Source organism: Procambarus clarkii, chromosome 43 (assembly GCF_040958095.1).
Source record: "Procambarus clarkii isolate CNS0578487 chromosome 43, FALCON_Pclarkii_2.0, whole genome shotgun sequence".
NCBI classification, from domain to species: domain Eukaryota; kingdom Metazoa; phylum Arthropoda; class Malacostraca; order Decapoda; family Cambaridae; genus Procambarus; species Procambarus clarkii.
Window position 1 is genome coordinate 9170524 of NC_091192.1, and position 21334 is coordinate 9191857.

General features: G+C 42.4%; 1 protein-coding gene across 1 annotated transcript in view; it reads right to left on the minus strand.

Annotated features, from left to right (window-relative positions):
• LOC123755726 (rRNA-processing protein UTP23 homolog) overlaps positions 1–7359 on the minus strand; it is a 77978-nt gene extending 70619 nt beyond the window's left edge. Inside the window, exon 1 of the mRNA XM_045738467.2 lies at positions 7207–7359. The gene's annotated coding sequence lies outside the window, so the exon portion shown is untranslated. The remainder of the gene's footprint in view (positions 1–7206) is intronic.
• Between the last annotated feature and the right edge of the window lie 13975 nt (positions 7360–21334).

Consider the following 21334-nt stretch of genomic DNA (forward strand, 5'->3'; position numbering starts at 1 on the left):
GGTCCGCGCAGTCCCGTTTCGGAACCGGAAACAGACGGGAAACCCATCTGAGGGACGACGTCGTTTCGACGACGCCCAAGCGTACCCACTCCAAGACGACTCGACAGAGCGCAGGGGAAGAAGCCTGCCCCGCCAGCCCCGACCCCCCAAAGGGGGGAGGGGCCACCCAACGCCACCGCAGGCCGCGAGACACGACCCGAAAGGCCCACGAATCGTGGGACCAGGCGCGGGCGAACAGCGCAAGCCGCCCCCCCATCGCCCCGTCAAAGGGGCAAACCGCGAAAGGGCCGGCGACCCTTACGAGACCCAGAACCCCGCACAGCGCGAACACCGCGCCGACCAGACGAGGGAGGGTCCGCAGGAGGAGCCAACCCCAAACCTGACACCAGAGGCCTACCACGACGAGAGGAACCCCGAGCCCTGGCACGACCTTTCCGGGAAGACCCACCCCGGGACCCCCGGAAAACCAACAAGTCCGACATCGGACGACAAGCCGCCGACGCAGCCTGAATAAACTGCGCCACGGCCGACTCCCCAAACAGGAGAGGACAAAAAGGGGAAGAACGCCTAAGAGCCAGAGCCCAAGCAGATTCCACGGAGGAACCCAGCACCGCCTGCCGACACGCGAGACGGGAAGCATAGAACAGGGAAACCGCATCCCGCAAAATCGGCGTGAACAGCTTCAACAAGGCAGCCGACGAACGCGCAGCCGAGGACAAGGTGCCGGACCCCGGGACGGACCCAAGCGTCCCCACATCCTCCACGAGCCAATCCGAAGACAGCTCCAGGAGGGAAAAGAACCGTAAGGCCGAACACAAAAGGCCCCGAGCGCGCAAGTCCTCCGCCACGAGCGCCGCCGAAAGGGAGGGAACCTGCACATGGAGCTGAATAACGCCCACATCGCGGGGAAGGGCAGGGGCAAACAAGCACTCATTCAGGTACTCAAGTTCACCCCCCAGGAAAACCTGAAGCACCGTGGAAGCTTCCCGCCACTCCAGCGTGCGGGAACGACAGAAGGAATGCCAGGAATCCAGACCAAACAAGGGGCAGTCTGCTAGCCAGGATGACTCCGGAACCTCGTAACGGAGCCAGAAAGGGAACGAAGTCCCAAACCTGAACGTGGACGGATCCATTTCCGAGGCATAATCCGGGTCACGCAGGAGGCAAGCTGCAAAGGCCGCTCGCACCACACCAGGTTGGATGCGATAAGCCGAAAACCTCCGGAAGGACGGAACCGACGTACCTGGGGGAACACGGAACCGTACCCGGGGAGGGGCCGACACCAAATCCAACTCGTACGCAGAGGGGGGGAAAGAAAACCCCACTCCTTGTAACAATAAGCCCCGCTCAGTGGGAAGAAAAACCCAGGCGGGGTCCAGCGGGGCCCAAGGCCCCCAAGTCAGCCCCTCCCCAGCCTCGAGGTCCGTCACCACAGGACCCGAGGCCGAGTCCTCTCCCCAAGCCCCGACCCCACAAGACAAGGACGGAGCAGCCGGAAAAGCTGGAGGAAGGGGGGCCCACTGGTCAGACCCTGAAGCTTCGGCCGGGAGACAAGACTCGAATGCCTCTGCCGCCCCCCCGGAAGGGGCAACCCCCGAAGCTGCCCGAGTCTCGAGATCAAGTAACCCCTGCTCCGACCCCGAAACCCTCAGACGCTTCGGGGCCGGAAGCAGGGGCGGGGGACCAGAACGAACAGAAGGGGAAGGACGAGGAGGTGCGGACTGAACCAGGATCGAAGCGACCCCCACCCCCAAGTCCGGGTCTCGAAAAGCAAAGCGGGGCAGCCCCGGGGCATCCGGGGAAGCAACCAACCGAGCGCGTTGCAACAGACGAAACCTAGACTGCAACGCACGTGCCGCCTGTACCCGAATAGAATCATCAGAGGATTGGGTAAATTGAGTCACAAGCAAGCAGCAACACTCACAGGACTCAGGGTCGAAAGTATCACCGACCCAACAGGCAGCGTGGCAGAGGCAAAAACAATGAGGGTCACCCTGAGACAAGGGGACCGAGCAACCCTCAAACTCGCACACAGCGAGTGGGGACTCCGGGGTCACATCCATCGGACCCACGCGCCCCCTAGGGGATTCCCAGGGTCCTGAGCGTTTAATTTAAGAGGACTCGGGCTCAGGTAGTCCCAGGCAGGGTGCTGCAAACCGGCGCCCAAAACTACCAAGCAAACTTCTAAAGCTGAACCCCAGGGACGTGTACACTCACGGGGACCTAGCAGGGGGCGCCACCGAGGAGAACAGTGGAAGGGCAAAAACAAACTGAATAAAATGACAGAACCCCCCACCAGGCAAAAACAAAAAGAAAAGCAAAACCCCGCAAGAGGACAGCGAACCCCAAGGAACAGAGCCGGCCGCGATGTCGGGAATTACAAGCTGAGCAGCACCCTGCGCCCCTACCAGTGCAAACTGCCTCTTACCTGCCGGTAACAAGGGAGAACAGAACACCCAAGAGCCCAACAGGCGGCCGAAAAACCGAAAGGTAAAACGGACCAGCAGAGGCAGACCCCGAGGAGCCTGTGGAAGGTGGCCCCAAGCCCCAAGGGCAGTACTTACAGGGCACCTAGGGAAGGCAGCCCTAGGCGCATGCAGCCCGAGTACTGAAGATAACTCCTGGCTCTCGCACCCACAAAACTAACACCACACTCAAAGCACAGTGCAGTAGCGACACCGGAGCCAGAGCACACGACCATCGCCCATAGCATCAGCCTCAAGAACTGAGGTGTGGGTAGCCGGCGCGGGGGGTCTGGGGCTCCCCCTTCCCCCTCCCGGGGAGGGGGGAGCTGCGCAGACAGCGGCGCGGCAGTGTGTGACGTCACACTAATTTGCTTGTTTTCGGTTGGGGAGTTCTATCCACTAGTTCGGTATTAGGTAGCAATTTTAACCAGAATAGGGGTTTGTTTTGGGGCGCTTACCTTTCTGGGTGCCTGTTCCGGTCGATGGCAGACATAGAATGTTTCCAACTACACGGGGGCTTCTATAGGCCATTGCTCCCCTTGCCTCTCTGAGGGGGCCCGGTTCTGGCCGTGGTCCCCGGTAGGCCTAAGAACTCCATACACATGACTGATGCCAAAGTCTGACATTAGCATATCAGCCTGGGATAGCTCCGGGGAGCCGACGGGGCTCCCCCCAGAAAAGAGGAATTTACCCGGGAGGCGGTCGTCGCTCACCCCTCAACTCTAAGCCGAGACAACTGGCTGCAACCGCCGACCCAAAGCAACACAGGCCCGACGAGGCCCAGGGACATTCACAAGGTAACGAGCAGCCAGGACCCTGTTCGACCGCCAAAATCCCCGCGCCCGAATATCAGACCAAGACATATTCCCAAAGACGGCAGCAAGAGCCGCGAACTTACGAACGTCATGGGCACGGGGATAGACTGCAGGCTGGCTGGACCTAATAACCCTGCGGACGACCTGAGAGACCCGAACCCGCGAACAGGGAAGAAGGGAAACCGGATCAACCCACAGGGCGTCCCCGGACACAGAAGCTGTGGCGCGCAAATAACGGCGAAGCGCCGCAATCGGACACAAAACATGATGCACCCCCGGCCTGACCAACCAAGCATCAACCACCCATGGACCCCTCCGGAACGCAGCAGTTTCATTCTTCGCCAGAAAAGAAGGAGACGGCTGCAAACGAACAAAACTATCACCACGACCAAAAGAGCAGAAACCCCTGCGCCGGAGGAGAGCATGAAGCTCCCCTACCCGACCCCCAGAGGCCAAAGCCAACAAGAAAAGTGCCTTGGAAAAACAATCCTGGACCGAAGGGGCCACAACGAAACGAGGAGATGAAAGGAAAGCGAGCACTCTGTCCAAAGACCAGGACGGCTCAGGCGACGCATGAGCAGGCCGGAGGTGAAACTGAATAAAATGACAGAACCCCCCACCAGGCAAAAAACAAAAAGAAAAACAAAACCCCGCAAGAGGACAGCGAACCCCAAGGAACAGAGCCGGCCGCGATGTCGGGAAATACAAGCTGAGCAGCACCCTGCGCCCCTACCAGTGCAAACTGCCTCTTACCTGCCGGTAACAAGGGAGAACAGAACACCCAAGAGCCCAACAGGCGGCCGAAAAACCGAAAGGTAAAACGGACCAGCAGAGGCAGACCCCGAGGAGCCTGTGGAAGGTGGCCCCAAGCCCCAAGGGCAGTACTTACACGGCACCTAGGGAAGGCAGCCCTAGGCGCATGCAGCCCGAGTACTGAAGATAACTCCTGGCTCTCGCACCCACAAAACTAACACCACACGCAAAGCACAGTGCAGTAGCGACACCGGAGCCAGAGCACACGACCATCGCCTATAGCATCAGCCTCAAGAACTGAGGTGTGGGTAGCCGGCGCGGGGGGTCTGGGGCTCTCCCTTCCCCCTCCCGGGGAGGGGGGAGCTGCGCAGACAGCGGCGCGGCAGTGTGTGACGTCACACTAGTTTGCTTGTTTTCGGTTGGGGAGTTCTATCCACTAGTTCGGTTTTTGGTAGCAATTTTCACCAGAATAGGGGTTTGTTTTGGGGCGCTTACCTTTCTGGGTGCCTGTTCCGGTCGATGGCAGACATAGAATGCTTCCAACTACACGGGGGCTTCTATAGGCCATTGCTCCCCTTGCCTCTCTGAGGGGGCCCGGTTCTGGCCATGGTCCCCGGTAGGCCTAAGAACTCCATACACATGACTGATGCCAAAGTCTGACATTAGCATATCAGCCTGGGATAGCTCCGGGGAGCCGACGGGGCTCCCCCCAGAAAAGCCTCTAGATCTTTAGCCCCGGCTATTGCTTTGCTCTTCAACAAGTCACTTGAACTCCAAACCTTTCCAGATATTCTAAAAAAAGCGAGAGTAACGCCTGTCCACAAATGTGGTGATCTCACAGATGTTAACAACTACAGACCTATATCAATCCTGCCAAACTTGTCAAAAATTTTTGAAAACTAATCTATAAGCAGCTTTACTCATATCTAGCCAAACTCAATATACTTAGCCCTTGCCAATATGGCTTCAGACCCAAAAAAAGCACTAATGATGCACTTATTAGTATGCTTAACTCGATTCATACAGCTCTTGATAAAAATGAGTTCCCTGTTGGGTTATTTGTGGACCTGCGTAAAGCTTTTGATACTGTCAACCACCAAAACCTTCTTCTTAAATTACATCATTATGGAGTCAGAGGACACTCCCTACAATACCTCAAATCCTACCTTACTGACAGGCTCCAATATGTTTCTGTGAATAATACAATTTCTCCCACCCTACCCATCAACATTGGTGTTCCTCAGGGCAGCATACTTGGCCCTCTCCTCTTTCTCATCTACATTAATGACCTTCCAAATGCCTCCCAACACCTCAAACCAATTCTATTTGCTGACGACACAACCTTCATTTACTCCAGTCCTGATCCCCTTGCTCTAAATGCCACAGTAAATACTGAGCTAAATAAAGTCCATCTTTGGCTAACTGCCAACAAACTCACCCTTAACATTGACAAAACTTTCTATATTCTGTTTGGCAATAAATCCTTTAATCAAATAAATCTCAAAATAAACAATACCCAAATTTGTAACAAATTAGATGGCAAGTTCCTTGGCATTCTCATTGACCACAAGCTGAATTTCCAGGGACACATTCTAAATATATCAAAATAAGTTTCAAAAACTGTGGGCATTCTTTCTAAGATCAGATATTATGTACCACATCCTGCCCTGGTGACTCTCTATTACTCCCTTATCTATCCATATCTCAACTATGGTATTTGTGCTTGGGGCTCTACTACCCAAAATCACTTACGTCCTCTAATTACTCAACACAAAGCTGCTATTAGGACAATATCCAACTCTGGCCCCAGGCATCACTCGGTACCCCTACTCAAATCTCTGAATATGTTAGACATTAAGTCACTGCACATTCTCTCATGTGTATTATACATATATAAAACGCTAAACTATAATGCCAATCCCGATCTCAAAAGCTTCATAGAAGGATGTAACAGAACCCATGAGCACCACACCAGAATTAAATACAGTTTTGATATTCCTAGAGTACGACTTAATCAAACTAGAAATGCTCTACAAATCAAGGGGCCCAGAATGTGGAATGACCTTCCCAACCATGTTAAAGACTGTACCTCTCTCAACCAGTTTAAGTTAAAAACGAAGCTATACCTAATAAATTTCCTGTAACCTACCTTACCCTTCTATTGTCAACCAATGTCTGTTTTTTTTTAAAGAGCGCTGTTTGTCGACATAATTGTATTTGTGCTGCTTTTTCATCTATGTTTTCATTTCTTGTTCTCATTCTACTCATTATGCTCAATTAGTATTAAGCTTGTCATTTAAGTTTATCATGCCCGAAACGCTTTGCGTAATAGTGGCTTTAGGCATTGTATGTACTAGCTCTACCTATAAGTCAACCATTCTTTGTAAAAATTTATTGTATGTATGTACCTTACCTAAATAAACATTTTATTTTATTTTATTTTTTTTTTTTTTTATTTTGTATATGACACTGGAAATCCAACTTTGATATAAATAAGAAACCAAGGCATTTATCATCTACTCTAAAATAAATGAACTAACTTAATCTACTGTTATTAATTTGAATATTGTTAATTCTTAGATTAATTTGATCAGTGGATTTATTATCAAACAAAATATAGATTTGATTTATTAATTTTTTATTTATTTTATTTATTTATATATACAAGAGTTCTTACATTCTTGTACAGCCACTAGCATGCATAGCATTTTGGGCAAGTCCTTAATCCTAATTTTCCCTGGAATACGACCTGCCAAATCACTAAACAACCAGGTACACATTCACTGCTAGGTGAACAGAGGCGTAAAGTTAAGGATTGGCGCCCAGTTAATCCTTCCTGGTCAGGATATGAACCCTGGCCAAAGCGCCCGCGAAAAGGCGAGTTCACTTCAGCACGGGGACTGCATTATATCATTAGGCTGTTGTTTTAGCTTAGGTTATGCTGTGTTTGGTCTGGTCGAGTTGGGATAAGTTGGGTAGGTTTTAAAATATGTTGGCCAAGAGTCTTATGTACAACGTAACTTGTGTCCCCTGTAGTAGGCTGTATCCCAGAGAACGTTTTGGAAATTTCAGGGATTCTAAATCTGGGGAAGTGTGCGCAAGGTAGTTCTAGATGCGTAATACAAATGAAAAAATAAGACAAGGAAAGAAAAAATATAGATATTTAAACGTACCAGGTTCATAGAGTTAGATGTCCTCAGCAACAGGGTTTTATTGTTGTGAATTATGGGGTGACGACGATGGTGGGAGGTAGAGACAGGGTGTAGTTAGTGTGGACGGCAGCCACCAGACGCCAGTCAATGTTGACGTTCGTGGCGCACCTCCGTCTTCAGCCATTATTCCATAACGTATTTACAATTTTCGGATATACAAAGAGAAACGAAATATAGGATGACTACAAGAAATATTAAAATAATAAGATATAAATCAGATAAATATAGAATAAAAATTGTAAATCTTTCTAATGTACGCCAAAAAATTTAGATAAAAATAGTTGAGTGATCCGGATTTCTGAGGTCTAGCAAAACACAATTGGGAATTTTGGTTAGTAAACTATACAAGTGCTCATTTTTATTATTTATTGATTTATATAAATACATTAGCGAAATATGTAATCCGACATGCTGTAGAGATTAGTGCAGACTACATCAGGGCACAACTTCAGGCAGATGACATTTCAATTATTGGTGTCAAAATATTTATGCCAAGAACAAACTCACACCCCAGAAGTGACTCGAACCCATATTGCCAGGAGCAAGCTTACCATCCGGGTGCCGGCGGGGAGGTGGTTCAAATAGCGAGTTGTGTCCAGACCACGGTTGTGTGCGGTCGCAAGGTTGGCGCTCTTGGCGTCCGCTGATTGGTGGGAGGTGGAGTATTGCCCCACACTCTTCGTTTTTGCACGTGGTGATACAGGATATTGTGCATTTGTTCTCGATTATTGACAGCGTCGAAGAAATGGCTGAGGCGGTATGCCTAAGTGGTAGTGAGGAGGACAGACAAGATGATAACAGACCGTTTGAAGTAGTAAACAGAAAGAAACGGAGAAATAATAACAGACAGTGAGAGTGACGATGAAATTACAAAGAGACCAAAGAATGAGACCCTACTCAGCAAGACTCAAGACAAGTAAGACAAGCAAGACAAGACAAGAAGGAAGAGGCTGTTGTTCCCTACAACATGCCAATTGAATTTCCACCAAAAGCTAGAGTGGACGGTACGTCTAGCTAAACAATGTTTGGAATACGGACCACTTTTCAAGGAGGGTCTTCACCGGCCCTACATAACAGTTGGGACTGAACAGGCCGTGGAACGCCTCACGACGGTTGGTTTTGAGAATGAAGTGATGGTTCCTCCAGAAGAAGGTATGTTGCACACAAAGATCATAGTTTTCAAGTTTCCAACTTATTTGGATCCTGACTGTCTTCTTAACAATGATAATGTTGTCTGGGCAAAGAGGAACAGTGTTCGTGGTGACAAACAAAGCCAGGTTGTTGCCTTGGTAAAGGGTGAGGCGCCGGAGAAAATTTTTGTGCAAGGACTAGGCTATAGGAACGTTGCAAAATACGTTGAGGAGCCCATACTGTGCATGAAGTGTTCACGTTGGGGACATATGGCATGGAAATGCCAGTTTGACCCCAGGTGTCGGTATTGTGGGAAAAAACACGACTCGCGAGAGTGTAGAGTCAAGATTGAAAGAAGTGAAAAAATCATCCCATTTTGTTGCAACTGTCGAGGCAGCCACAATGCTGGTTCCTCTCTATGCCCCATGAAGCCTCATCTGAAAGAGACTAGGACGGGTCTTACAAGCAGGATAGATGTATCCTCGCAGCAAGGAAAGATTGTGCAAGAGGAACATGGAGGAAACAGTTGGAAGCCAACGACAGCCCCTATGATCAATGTGTGGGAAAAAGGGACGGAGAAAGTAAAGGAGAGCTTAGGGAAAGTTCATCATGCAGTGGAAAAACTGAAACCTTGTGACGACAAGGTTCAGGACAATATGGTCACCTCTGAGGTTGGTAATCAAATTTTGGAGTATCTAAAAAAACTAGATAAGAGGATTGAGGCCTCTACCCTTCAGACTGAACTATTTGCCTTGATCCTTGCACTGAAATGTGTACAAGTCTCAAAACTTGATACATTAATTGTAAGTGACTCCTTATCATCCTTAAATGCTCTCAACTCTTTAAGACATAACTGTAACATGCTCGTGTCCGAAGCTAGACACAAATACAACAAAATTATTAAGGATGGTAACAGAGTCCATTTCATGTGGTCTCCATCTCATGTTGGCCTCCGAATGCATGATAGAGCTGATAAGTTAGCCAAAGAATCTGCCTTTAAAGGAGCCGTTGAGTGTAACCTTGGATTGTCAATGAGCAATCTGAGAGCAGCTGTACACCGAGAACTTCAACAAGATCCTGTAGATCTGAGGCAAAGTGAAATTGACACCAGTAATTCCATCTATCATCATACTATCATGCAAGAGGAGCCACACATCTATGGATCATCCAATAAAATCAGCAGACTTCTAGATGTTACTACTGCTCGGCTTAGACTCGGTTACAAGTATCTCTGGGAATTCTCATTATCTGCTGATGTAGACCTGACCAAATGTAAACTGTGTCAACAAAATTATTCGCACACCCTCCGTCACTATGTGATGGAGTGCGAAAAGATACGTGAATTTAGAGACAATTCTATAACCAATGTTCCAGCGATGTGTCAATATTTCATTCAAAATGATCTGCTACCAGAAATTTTAGCCAAATATCCCCAGTTTGCTAACTGTAGGTAGTAACTAAGTGATGGTAACCTATCCACCGCTGCCCACTGGATGGGGGGCGGTGTGCAGGACAAACATATAAATTTTGACACTAGCTCTCCACATATGTCAGTTGCTTAATTTAGAACCTGTACTTGAGGTCGATCTCGAACCCATTGTTGATGTGATGACTTATATTGAATTTTGTAACTAGCTCATCAAGATTGTAACTTGCTTAGCTAAATGAATTGTGGGGTTCAGTCCCTGAGCCCATTATGTGCCTCTGTAACCCTTTCCACTACCGCCCACAAGATGGGTATGGGGTGCATAATAAATGAACTAAACTAACTAACTAACTGACATCACTCGGTACCCCTACTCAAATCTCTGAATATGTTAGATATTAAGTCACTGCACATTCTCTCATGTGTATTATACATATATAAAACGCTGAACTGTAATGCCAATCCTGACCTCAAAAGATTCATTGAAGGTTGTAACAGAACCCATGAGCACCACACCAGAAATAAATACAGTTTTGATATCCCTAGAGTACGACTTAATCAAACTAGAAATGCTCTTCAAATCAAGGGACCCAGAATGTGGAATGACCTTCCCAACCATGTTAAAGACTGTACCTCTCTCAACCAGTTTAAGTTAAAAACGAAGCACTACCTAATAAATTCCCTGTAACCTACCTTACCCGTCTGTTGTCAACCCATGTCTGTTTTTTTTTCATAACAACGCTGTTTGAATGTAATTGTCTGTAATAATTTGTAATCGTATTTGTGCTGCTTTTTCAGCCATGTTCCCCCCTCTTTTACCTCTATTATTATTTGTTCTCAACACATTTTATTCTTTATACCCATTAGTATTAAGCTTTAGTCATTAATGTTTTTCCTGCCCGAAACGCTTTGCGTAATAGTGGCTTTAGGCATTGTATGTACTAGCTCTATCTATTAATCCAACAAACTTTGTAAAATCTCTTGTATGTATGTACCTTACCTAAATAAACATTTATTTATTTATTATTACATCCAGCTTTAGGATCAAGAGGTAAAGCAAATTGGAATGGTTGCAGATGGTACCAGTTTTTGCAGGAACATGAAGATGTTCAACTGCTGGGCGAGCCCTCTCCTACTCATTTGAGGAGAGGGAGATTAGATTATGCTTGTTTAATAAATGCTGAGGGCATAGAGGGGAATTGTCTTACTGTGGATGAAATGCTAAGTGATCATTTTGCATTACAAATACAGCTTAAACTAGATAAAAAGCATGCCTGCCTTCAGAGGAAAAGGTTAAAGTTTAATGAGGGAGAATTAAGGGGTCTTGTTGGCCATATTAAGTCTTGGTATGATACTTATAAGCCAGTATCGGCAGAAGCATTTTATGAAGATTTAATTAAGGAGGTAGATGTATTTAATGCAACATTGAACCGGAAACCATCTAGTATAAAGAGGCATCCCCCCAGAAGAGAAAATTATACACATGACAAGATGCTTAAGGAGTGGACATTAACAATGAGGAGATCTCACAGGGATTGGAATAGGAATGGTAGGACTGAGGAAGGGAAGAATGCTTTACTGGCAGTTGCTAGGCTGTGTGGCGAGAAGAGAAAGGAAATTAGGAGCAAGTATTGGCAGGAATTTGCAGAGAAAGTTGGGAGTAACAGAAACTTGAAGGAAATCTGGCAAGACGTAAATAAAATAAGGGGTAAAAACCATAATTTTGTTGCACATCCAGACCCGCAAGGAATTGCAAATGGGCTCGTAAATAAATGGGCGGAAGCTGCCAAACTTAGTTCATTACCCGCTGTAACGAAAGAGTCATTAGATTCTTGGAAAGATCTAAGAAAGGATTTTATACTTACAGCAGGTAACAGTGGTGATGTCACTTGCACAGGTATTACCAGAGAAGAACTAATAACGGCGATTAAAGTTGGGAAATCTACCGCACCTGGGGAGGATGGAGTAACTTATGAAATACTTAATGAACTTGCCATTATGACGAAAAGCCCACTGTTAGACCTCTTTAATATTAGTTATAAAGAGGGCAGTATTCCCAGTAAATGGAAAAAAGTTATGATCATCCCTATCCCTAAAGCCAATGGAGAGTATAGACCTGTGTCTTTAACCTCGTGTTTTTGTAAAATGATGGAGAGGATCATTTTAAATAGACTTTTATATATAATAGGTGATCAGCTGTCTAGTAATTTGTTCGGGTTCCTCAAAGGAAAAAGTACCTCTGATTGTATTATTAAATGTCTAGCTAATGAAAATGATTAATATAGAATTTTTATTGATTTACAAGGAGCTTTTGATAAAGCCAACAAAGAGGTTATTTTATATGAATTAGCTAGTCTTGGTGTTAAAGGGAAATTATTGCGCTGGATAGGGGATGGATAGGGAATTTTTTTTTTCAAAAACTGTTGGCATTCTTTCTAAGATCAGATATTATGTACCCCGCCCTGCCCTGGCGACGCTCTATTACTCCCTCATCTATCCATATCTCAACTATGGTATTTGTGCTTGGGGTTCTACTACCCAAAATCATTTACGTCCTCTAATTACTCAACAAAAAGCTGCTATTAGGACAATATCCAACTCTGGCCCCAGACATCACTCGGTACCCCTACTCAAATCTCTGAATATGTTAGATATTAAGTCACTGCACATTCTCTCATGTGTATTATACATATATAAATCTAATTTGAGTAGGGATACCGAGTGATGTCTGGGGCCAGAGTTGGATATTGTCCTAATAGCAGCTTTGTGTTGAGTAATTAGAGGACGTAAATGATTTTGGGTAGTAGAACCCCAAGCACAAATACCATAGTTGAGATATGGATAGATGAGGGAGTAATAGTGTGTCACCAGGGCAGGGCGGGGTACATAATATCTGATCTTTGAAAGAATGCCAACAGTTTTTGAAACTTTTTTTTATATATTTAGAATGTGTCCCTGGAAATTCAGCTTGTGGTCAATGAGAACGCCAAGGAACTTGCCATCTAATTTGTTACAAATTTGGGTATTGTTTATTTTGAGATTTATTTGATTAGAGGATTTATTGCCAAACAGAATATAGAAAGTTTTGTCAATGTTAAAGGTGAGTTTGTTGGCAGTTAGCCAAAGATGGACTTTATTTAGCTCAGTTTTTACTGTGGCTCTTGTCCTGTGTCCTGTAGCTCTTGAATCTGGTTGATCAGGTATCCTTTGGATACCTGATCAACCAGGCTGTGACTCGTACGTCAGGCTGCGAGCAGCCGCGTCCAACAGCCTGGTTGATCAGTCCGGCAACCAGGAGGCCTGGTCGACGACCGGGCCGCGGGGACGCTAAGCCCCGGAAGCACCTCAAGGTAACCTCAAGGTAAGGTGGCATTTAGAGCAAGGGGGTCAGGACTGGAGTAAATGAAGGTTGTGTCGTCAGCAAATAGAATTGGTTTGAGGTGTTGGGAGGCATTTGGAAGGTCATTAATGTAGATGAGAAAGAGGAGAGGGCCAAGTATGCTGCCCTGAGGAATACCAATGTTGATGGGTAGGGTGGGAGAAATTGAATTATTCACAGAAACATACTGGAGCCTGTCAGTAAGGTATTTGAGGTATTGCAGGGAGTGTCCTCTGACTCCATAATGATGTAATTTAAGAAGAAGGTTTTGGTGGTTGACAGTGTCAAAAGCCTTACGCAGGTCCACAAATAACCCAACAGAGAACTCCTTTTTATCAAGAGCTGCATGAATCAAGTTAATCATACTAATAAGTGCATCGTTAGTGCTTTTTTTGGGTCTGAAGCCATATTGACAAGAGCTAAGTATATTGTGTTTGGCTAGAAAAGCTGTTTGTAGATTAGTTTTTCAAATATTTTTGACAAGTTAGGCAGGATTGATATAGGTCTGTAGTTGTTAACATCTGTGAGATCACCACATTTGTGGACAGGGGTTACTCTTGCTTTTTTTAGAATGTCTGGAAAGGTTTGGAGTTCAAGTGACTTGTTGAAGAGCAAAGCAATAGCAGGGGCTAGAGATCTGGAGGCTTTTTTGTAAATTAGAGTTGGTATCTCCTCGAGGGCACTAGACTTGGTTTTATGGGAAAGGATTATCTCATTGACATCAGTGGAATTAGTAGGCTTTAGGTACAGAGACTGTGGATAGTTACCTGTAAGATAGTCCTTAACATCAGTACTGGAAGATGGAATATCATTTGCAAGGGATGACCCAATGGAAGAGAAGAACCTATTGAACTCAATAGCAGAATCAGAGGCTGAAAGCTGACCATCGTTATTGGACAGGAGTGTTGGTTTGTTATTTAAAATCTTCTTTGATCCCAATATTTGTGAAATTGTGCTCCAAGTTTTTTTAATGTTGCTCTTTATTTGGGCAAATTTATCTTCATAGTATTTAGTTTTGGCTCGTCTAATTATTTTAGATAGCAATAACGAGTAATTCTTTGAGAGTTCTTTGGAGACGGTTCCTAACCTATACTTCTTCTCAAGGTCATATTTTTTATTAATGGATTTAAGTATTCCCTTTGTAAGCCAAGGATTGTTAAGCCTTTTGGTTGTGACTTGTTTTGTAAGCATAGGACAGTGGGTGTTATAAAGGCTAAGAGTTGTTTGAAGAAAAGATTGCACTGCTAGGTTGATGTCCCCTATGTTACCTAACTCGGACTCCCAGTTGACATTATCAGCAGCAGTTATAAAATTGTCTATAGCAGTTTCATTGTGCAGCCTAAAGCTTAACTCTCTTGTCTCTAGAGGTGGTTTGTTAATGTTAGTTAAGAGAAATGTGGGGTAATGGTCTGTAGTGCTATCGGTGATTATACCTGAAGTTAGCGGAGAGGTTATGTTGGTCCAGATGTGATCTAGAGTCGTAGCAGTACTATCAGTGATTCTAGTAGGTCTAGTGATTAAGGGTATGAGGAAGCAGGAATTCATACAGTTGAGGAAGCTAACAGCAGTAGGGTGTTCAGGCTCGCAGAGGTCAATATTAAAGTCCCTGCGATAATTAGATGGTTTTTGTTCAGTCTGTTATCTAGTATTAGATTTATAAGGTTTGAATTGAATTCGGACACATCAGTGATAGGAATTCTATAGACTGCACCCACAGACAGGACAGACTCGGCACCCTTGACTCTGAAACTGGCGAAGATATACTCCCCACAGCAGTCTCTAGTTCTAATTACTTTTAAGCATGTTAGTTCTTGGTGGTAGTAAAGAGCAGTACCACCACCTCTCTGAATTTGACGACAATTGTGAATTGCCGAGTAGTTAGGCATGTTAAAGAGTTGAGTAGTATCCTCTTTCAACCACGTTTCACTAAGTATAATAAAAGAGAATTTGTTGTCAATAGTTTCAATCAAGGCACTTACATCATCGAAGTGTTTACCTAGGGATCTAACGTTCAAGTTGATTACAGAGATATTGTGATTATGTGTTAATACATTGTTTACATCATGTGCTGTAAAATATCTGCAATTTTGATCATTAAAGTGATGATTATCATAGATAGTGGATAAGAGGTTTAATTAATTCTGGATCTATACTTGGCTGCATAAAAAGGCTGGTTGTAGGAAAACAAGGCAAGAATGGCAATTACAAACTAGAATTTTTATATAAAAGGGGGAATATATATATATATATATATATATATATATATATATATATATATATATATATATATATATATATATATATATATATATATAATAATAATAATAATAATAATAATAATTTTTATTTAGGCAAAGGTACATACATAAAGAGATTTTACAAAGTTTGTTGGCTTTATAGATAGAGCTAGTACATACAATGCCTAAAGCCACTATTACGCAAAGCGTTTCGGGCAGGAAAAAACACTACTGACTAAAGCTTAAAACTAATGGGTAAAAAGAAAAAAATGCGTTGAGTACAAATAAAAATAGAGGTAAAAGAGGGGGGGAACATTGTTGAAAAAACAGCACAAATACAATTATAAATTATTACAGAAAATTACATTAAAACAGCGTTGATTTGTAAAAAAAAAAAAAAAAAAAAAACATACATGGGTTGACAATAGAAGGGTAAGGTAGGTTACATGGAATTTATTAGGTATAGCTTCGTTTTTAACTTAAACTGGTTGAGAGAGGTACTGTCTTTAACATGGTTGGGAAGGTCATTCCACATCCTGGGCCCCTTGATTTGTAGAGCATTTCTGGTTTGATTAAGTCGTACTCTAGGAATATCAAAACTGTATTTATTTCTGGTGTGGTGCTCATGGGTTCTGTTACAACCTTCTATGAAGCTTTTGAGATCAGGATTGGCATTACAATTTAGCGTTTTGTATATGTATAATACACATGAGTGAATGTGCAGTGACTTAATGTCTAACATATTCAGAGATTTGAGTAGGGGTACCGAGTGATGTCTGGGGCCAGAGTTGGATATTGTCCTAATAGCAGCTTTGTGTTGAGTAATTAGAGGACGTAAGTGATTTTGGGTAGTAGAGCCCCAAGCACAAATACCATAGTTGAGATATGGATAGATAAGGGAGTAATAGAGAGTCACCAGGGCAGGGCGTGGTACATAATATCTGATCTTAGAAAGAATGCCCACAGTTTTTGAAACTTTTTTTGATATGTTTAGAATGTGTCCCTGGAAATTCAGCTTGTGGTCAATGAGAATGCCAAGGAATTTGCCATCTAATTTGTTACAAATTTGGGTATTGTTTATTTTGAGATTTATTTGATTAGAGGATTTATTGCCAAACAGAATATAGAAAGTTTTGTCAATGTTAAGGGTGAGTTTGTTGGCAGTTAGCCACAGATGGACTTTATTTAGCTCAGTATTTACTGTGGCATTTAGAGCAAGGGGATCAGGACTGGAGTAAATGAAGGTTGTGTCGTCAGCAAATAGGATTGGTTTGAGGTGTTGGGAGGCATTTGGAAGGTCATTAATGTAGATGAGAAAGAGGAGAGGGCCAAGTATGCTGCCCTGGGGAACACCAATGTTGATGGGTAGGGTGGGCGAAATTGTATTATTCACAGAAACACATTGGAGCCTGTCAGTAAGGTAGGATTTGAGGTATTGTAGGGAGTGTCCTCTGACACCATAATGATGTAATTTAAGAAGAAGGTTTTGGTGGTTGACAGTATCGAAAGCTTTACGCAGGTCCACAAATAACCCAACAGGGAACTCATTTTTATCAAGAGCTGTATGAATCGAGTTAAGCATACTAATAAGTGCATCGTTAGTGCTTTTTTTGGGCCTGAAGCCATATTGGCAAGGGCTAAGTATATTGAGTTTGGCTAGATATGAGTAAAGCTGCTTATAGATTAGTTTTTCAAAAATTTTTGACAAGTTTGGCAGGATTGATATAGGTCTGTAGTTGTTAACATCTGTGAGATCACCACATTTGTGGACAGGCGTTACTCTCGCTTTTTTTAGAATATCTGGAAAGGTTTGGAGTTCAAGTGACTTGTTGAAGAGCAAAGCAATAGCAGGGGCTAAAGATCTGGAGGCTTTTTTGTAGATTAAAGTTGGTATCTCCTCAAGGGCACCAGACTTGGTTTTAAGGGAAAGGATTATCTCATTGACGTCAATGGAATTAATAGGCTTTAGGTACAGAGACTGGGGATAGTTCCCTGTAAGATAGTCCTTAATGTCAGTACTGGAAGATGGAATATCATTAGCAAGGGATGAACCAATGGAAGAGAAGAACCTATTGAACTCAATAGCAGAATTAGAGGCTGAAAGCTGACCATCGTTATTAGACAGGAGAGTCGGTTTGCTATTTAAAGACTTTTTTGATCCCAATATTTGTGAAATTGTTCTCCATGTTTGTTTAATGTTGCTCTTTATTTGGGTAAATTTATCTTCGTAGTATTTAGTTTTGGCTCGTCTAATTATCTTAGATAGCAATAATGAGTAATTCTTTGAGAATTCTTTGGAGACAATCCCTAACCTATACTTTTTCTCAAGGTCATGTTTTTTATTAATAGATTTAAGTATTCCCTTTGTAAGCCAAGGATTGTTAAGCCTTTTGGTTGTGACTTGTTTTGTAAGCATAGGACAGTGGGTATTATAAAGGCTAAGAGTTATTTGAAGAAAAGATTGAACTGCTAGGTTGATGTCCTCTATGTTACCTAACTCGGACTCCCAGTTGACATTATCAGTAGCAGTTATAAAATTGTCTATAGCAGTTTCATTGTGTAGTCTAAAACGTATCTCTCTTGACTCAAGAGGTGGTTTGCTAATGTTAGTTAAGAGAAATGTGGGGTAATGGTCTGTAGTGCTATCGGTGATTATACCTGAAGTAAGCGGAGAGGTTATATTTGTCCAGATGTGATCAAGAGTCGTGGCAGTGCTATCAGTGATTCTAGTAGGTCTAGTGATTAAGGGTATGAGGAAGCAGGAATTCATACAGTTGAGGAAGCTAACAGCAGTAGGGTGTTCTGGCTCGCAGAGGTCAATATTAAAGTCCCCTGCAATAATTAGGTGGTTTTTGTTCAGTCTGTTATCAAGTATTAGATTTCTAAGGTTTGAGTTGAATTCTGACACATCAGTGTTAGGAATTCTATAAACTGCACCCACAGACAGGATAGACTCGGCACCCTTGACTCTGAAGCTGGCGAAGATATACTCCCCATAGCAGTCTCTAGTTCTAATTTCTTTTAAGCATGTTAGTTCTTGGTGGTAGTAAAGAGCAGTGCCACCACCTCTCTGAAGTTGACGACAGTTGTGGATTGCTGAGTAGTTAGGCATGTTAAAGAGTTGAGTAGTATCATCTTTCAACCATGTTTCAGTAAGTATAATAAAAGAGAAATTGTTGTCAATAGCTTCAATCAAGGCACTAACATCATCGAAGTGTTTGCCTAGGGATCTAACGTTCAAATTGATTACAGAGATATTGTGACTATGAGTTAATACATTGTTTACATCATGTGCTGCAAAATATCTGCAATTTAGATCATTAAAGTGATTATTGTCATAGATAGTGGATAAGAGGTTAAGTTCTGGGTCTATACTTGACTGCATAAAAAAAAGCTGATTGCCGGAAAAACAAGAGAAACAAAAAGAAATAAATGTACACAATACTGTACCAAACAAACACAAAAGGGGCTTACAGGGGTACAATGGAGTATGGCTAGGCTAGGAAACCTAGGTAATGAATGAGATTAAAGAAAAAAACATATAAACATGGACTATACAAAACACAAGATATAGATATACAAAACAAAAATATAAACAAGACTAAGCAATACCAAAAAAATTGAGCAAAAATGAAAAATGAGGTAGATTGCTTACAGGTACTCTCAGGTACAATGTAAGTAACAATAGACAGAAAATATATATCAATATAGAAAAGAATGTCACAATACAATAAGATAACAATTACATGAACAGATGAAAAACAAATCTGCTGTAAAATAGGAAGTAATTATAGCAAAACACAATATACAAGTTTGGCGGAGAGAACAAAAAATCAGTAGAGACTGTCAAGATGAATATATAAAAAAATTTGACAAATGATAATTGTAAAGTAAAATAATCTTAAAGATAATAAATTTTATTAAGCTTAGTTTTAACTTATAATTAGTATGAACTTAATTAAAGAACAAAAATGAGATCAAAAAAAAATATATATATATATATAAACAAGACTATACAAAACAAACACAAAATGAACAAAAAAAATGAGGTAGCTTACAAGGGGCTTACAGGTACTCTCAGGTACACTGTAAGTAATAATTTGCATTTTGAGACACAGGCAAAGCCAGGGGTACAACGGAGTAAGGGAGTAAGGCGAGGCTAGGCAACCTAGGTAATAAATGAAATCAAAGAAAAAAGTTGAATAATAAACATAGACATATTTAAGCTAAAGATAATTAACCAAAAGTAGTTTAGTTATGACCGTATACTTAAAAAGACCTGAAGAAATATTAAAGCACTCGGTTAATTATGTCCAATAAATGACTAGTAAAAAGTAAATTAAAAATTAATTTAAAAAGTGAAACAAAGAGACATTAGGATACCTAGCCCGCACTAGATGACAAGGGGGTTAATTATGTTTACTCATTGAGAGTGATAATAAGGTGAGACAAACCACATTGGGTGAGGAAAGTGTTGAGGTTATCCTCATTAGCAATTGTAAACATTTTACCTGCTGAAGTCTGTAGCGAGTTAATCTTATACTCGCTCCATTATCTCATTATCTTAATAGCATAGCTAATTAGCACTAATTACAGAAGCTACAATCCTTTCCCCAATTACAGGTAATACTCGTCTCACCTTGTTGAAGGGAGCTGAGGTGTAATCACCATATATGCAAGTGATATGTCAATGAGATATATATGCATATATGCAAGTGATACGTCAATGAGATAATCCTTTCCCTTAAAACCAAGTCTGGTGCCCTTGAGGAGATACCAACTTTAATCTACAAAAAAGCCTCCAGATCTTTAGCCCCTGCTATTGCTTTGCTCTTCAACAAGTCACTTGAACTCCAAACCTTTCCAGATATTCTAAAAAAAGCGAGAGTAACGCCTGTCCACAAATGTGGTGATCTCACAGATGTTAACAACTACAGACCTATATCAATCCTGCCAAACTTGTCAAAAATTTTTGAAAAACTAATCTATAAGCAGCTTTACTCATATCTAGCCAAATTCAATATACTTAGCCCTTGCCAATATGGCTTCAGGCCCAAAAAAAGCACTAACGATGCACTTATTAGTATGCTTAAGGGGGCATATCGAAAAATATCGTTATAAATTAAAATTGTTCAATTTGCTTATAAATTTTTTTATGAAATGGTTATAGAAAGGGCTGCAACTGGTCCAAGTTTCACCATCACACCCTAAACAGAAAAGGAGAAAAAAAATACACAACGTATTATGCAACGAATGTTCAACATTCTCAAATAATCTCAGGGAACACATGTGTCAACTAAAATGTCTACTATGTGCTGTAGAAGCAGAAACTCTTGTAATAATTGTAATATGTATGTTCAATATATTTATATTTATATTTTTTTTTCTTTTTATTTTTTTTTTATTTTATTTTTTTTTTGGCCAATTTTTTTTTTTCTCGTTTGTTATCAAGGGATTTGCATGAAACTCGCACACCTTGCTCAATGGATGCCTATCTGCAAGGGTGCCAATTATGAACGAAATCCGTCGAAGTCAAGCTCAGCTACAGGTGGCCGAACTTGGATCTTTATTTTACTCTGGAAAGTAATTTACACCTTCAAATTACTTCAGAGCTTTCATTTATTAATCAATTTACATGCAAATTACACCTTATATGTAGCGTTTGTGTTTCTACAGACTCTAGTAGATATTTTAGTCCAAAGTCTATTTGTTGATTTTATAAAAATTTATAAATATCATATATTGCATATTTTTTTAGTAGGGTAACTTTGAAAAATTATATTATTGCACTAAACACTTTTTTGATAAAACTGATGACTAGAATCCTTTATTATGTGCTTAATTTAATATCTGAGTGTTATAGAAATGATTTTAGGTGACACATGTGTTCCCTGAAACTATTTGAAAATTCGTTGC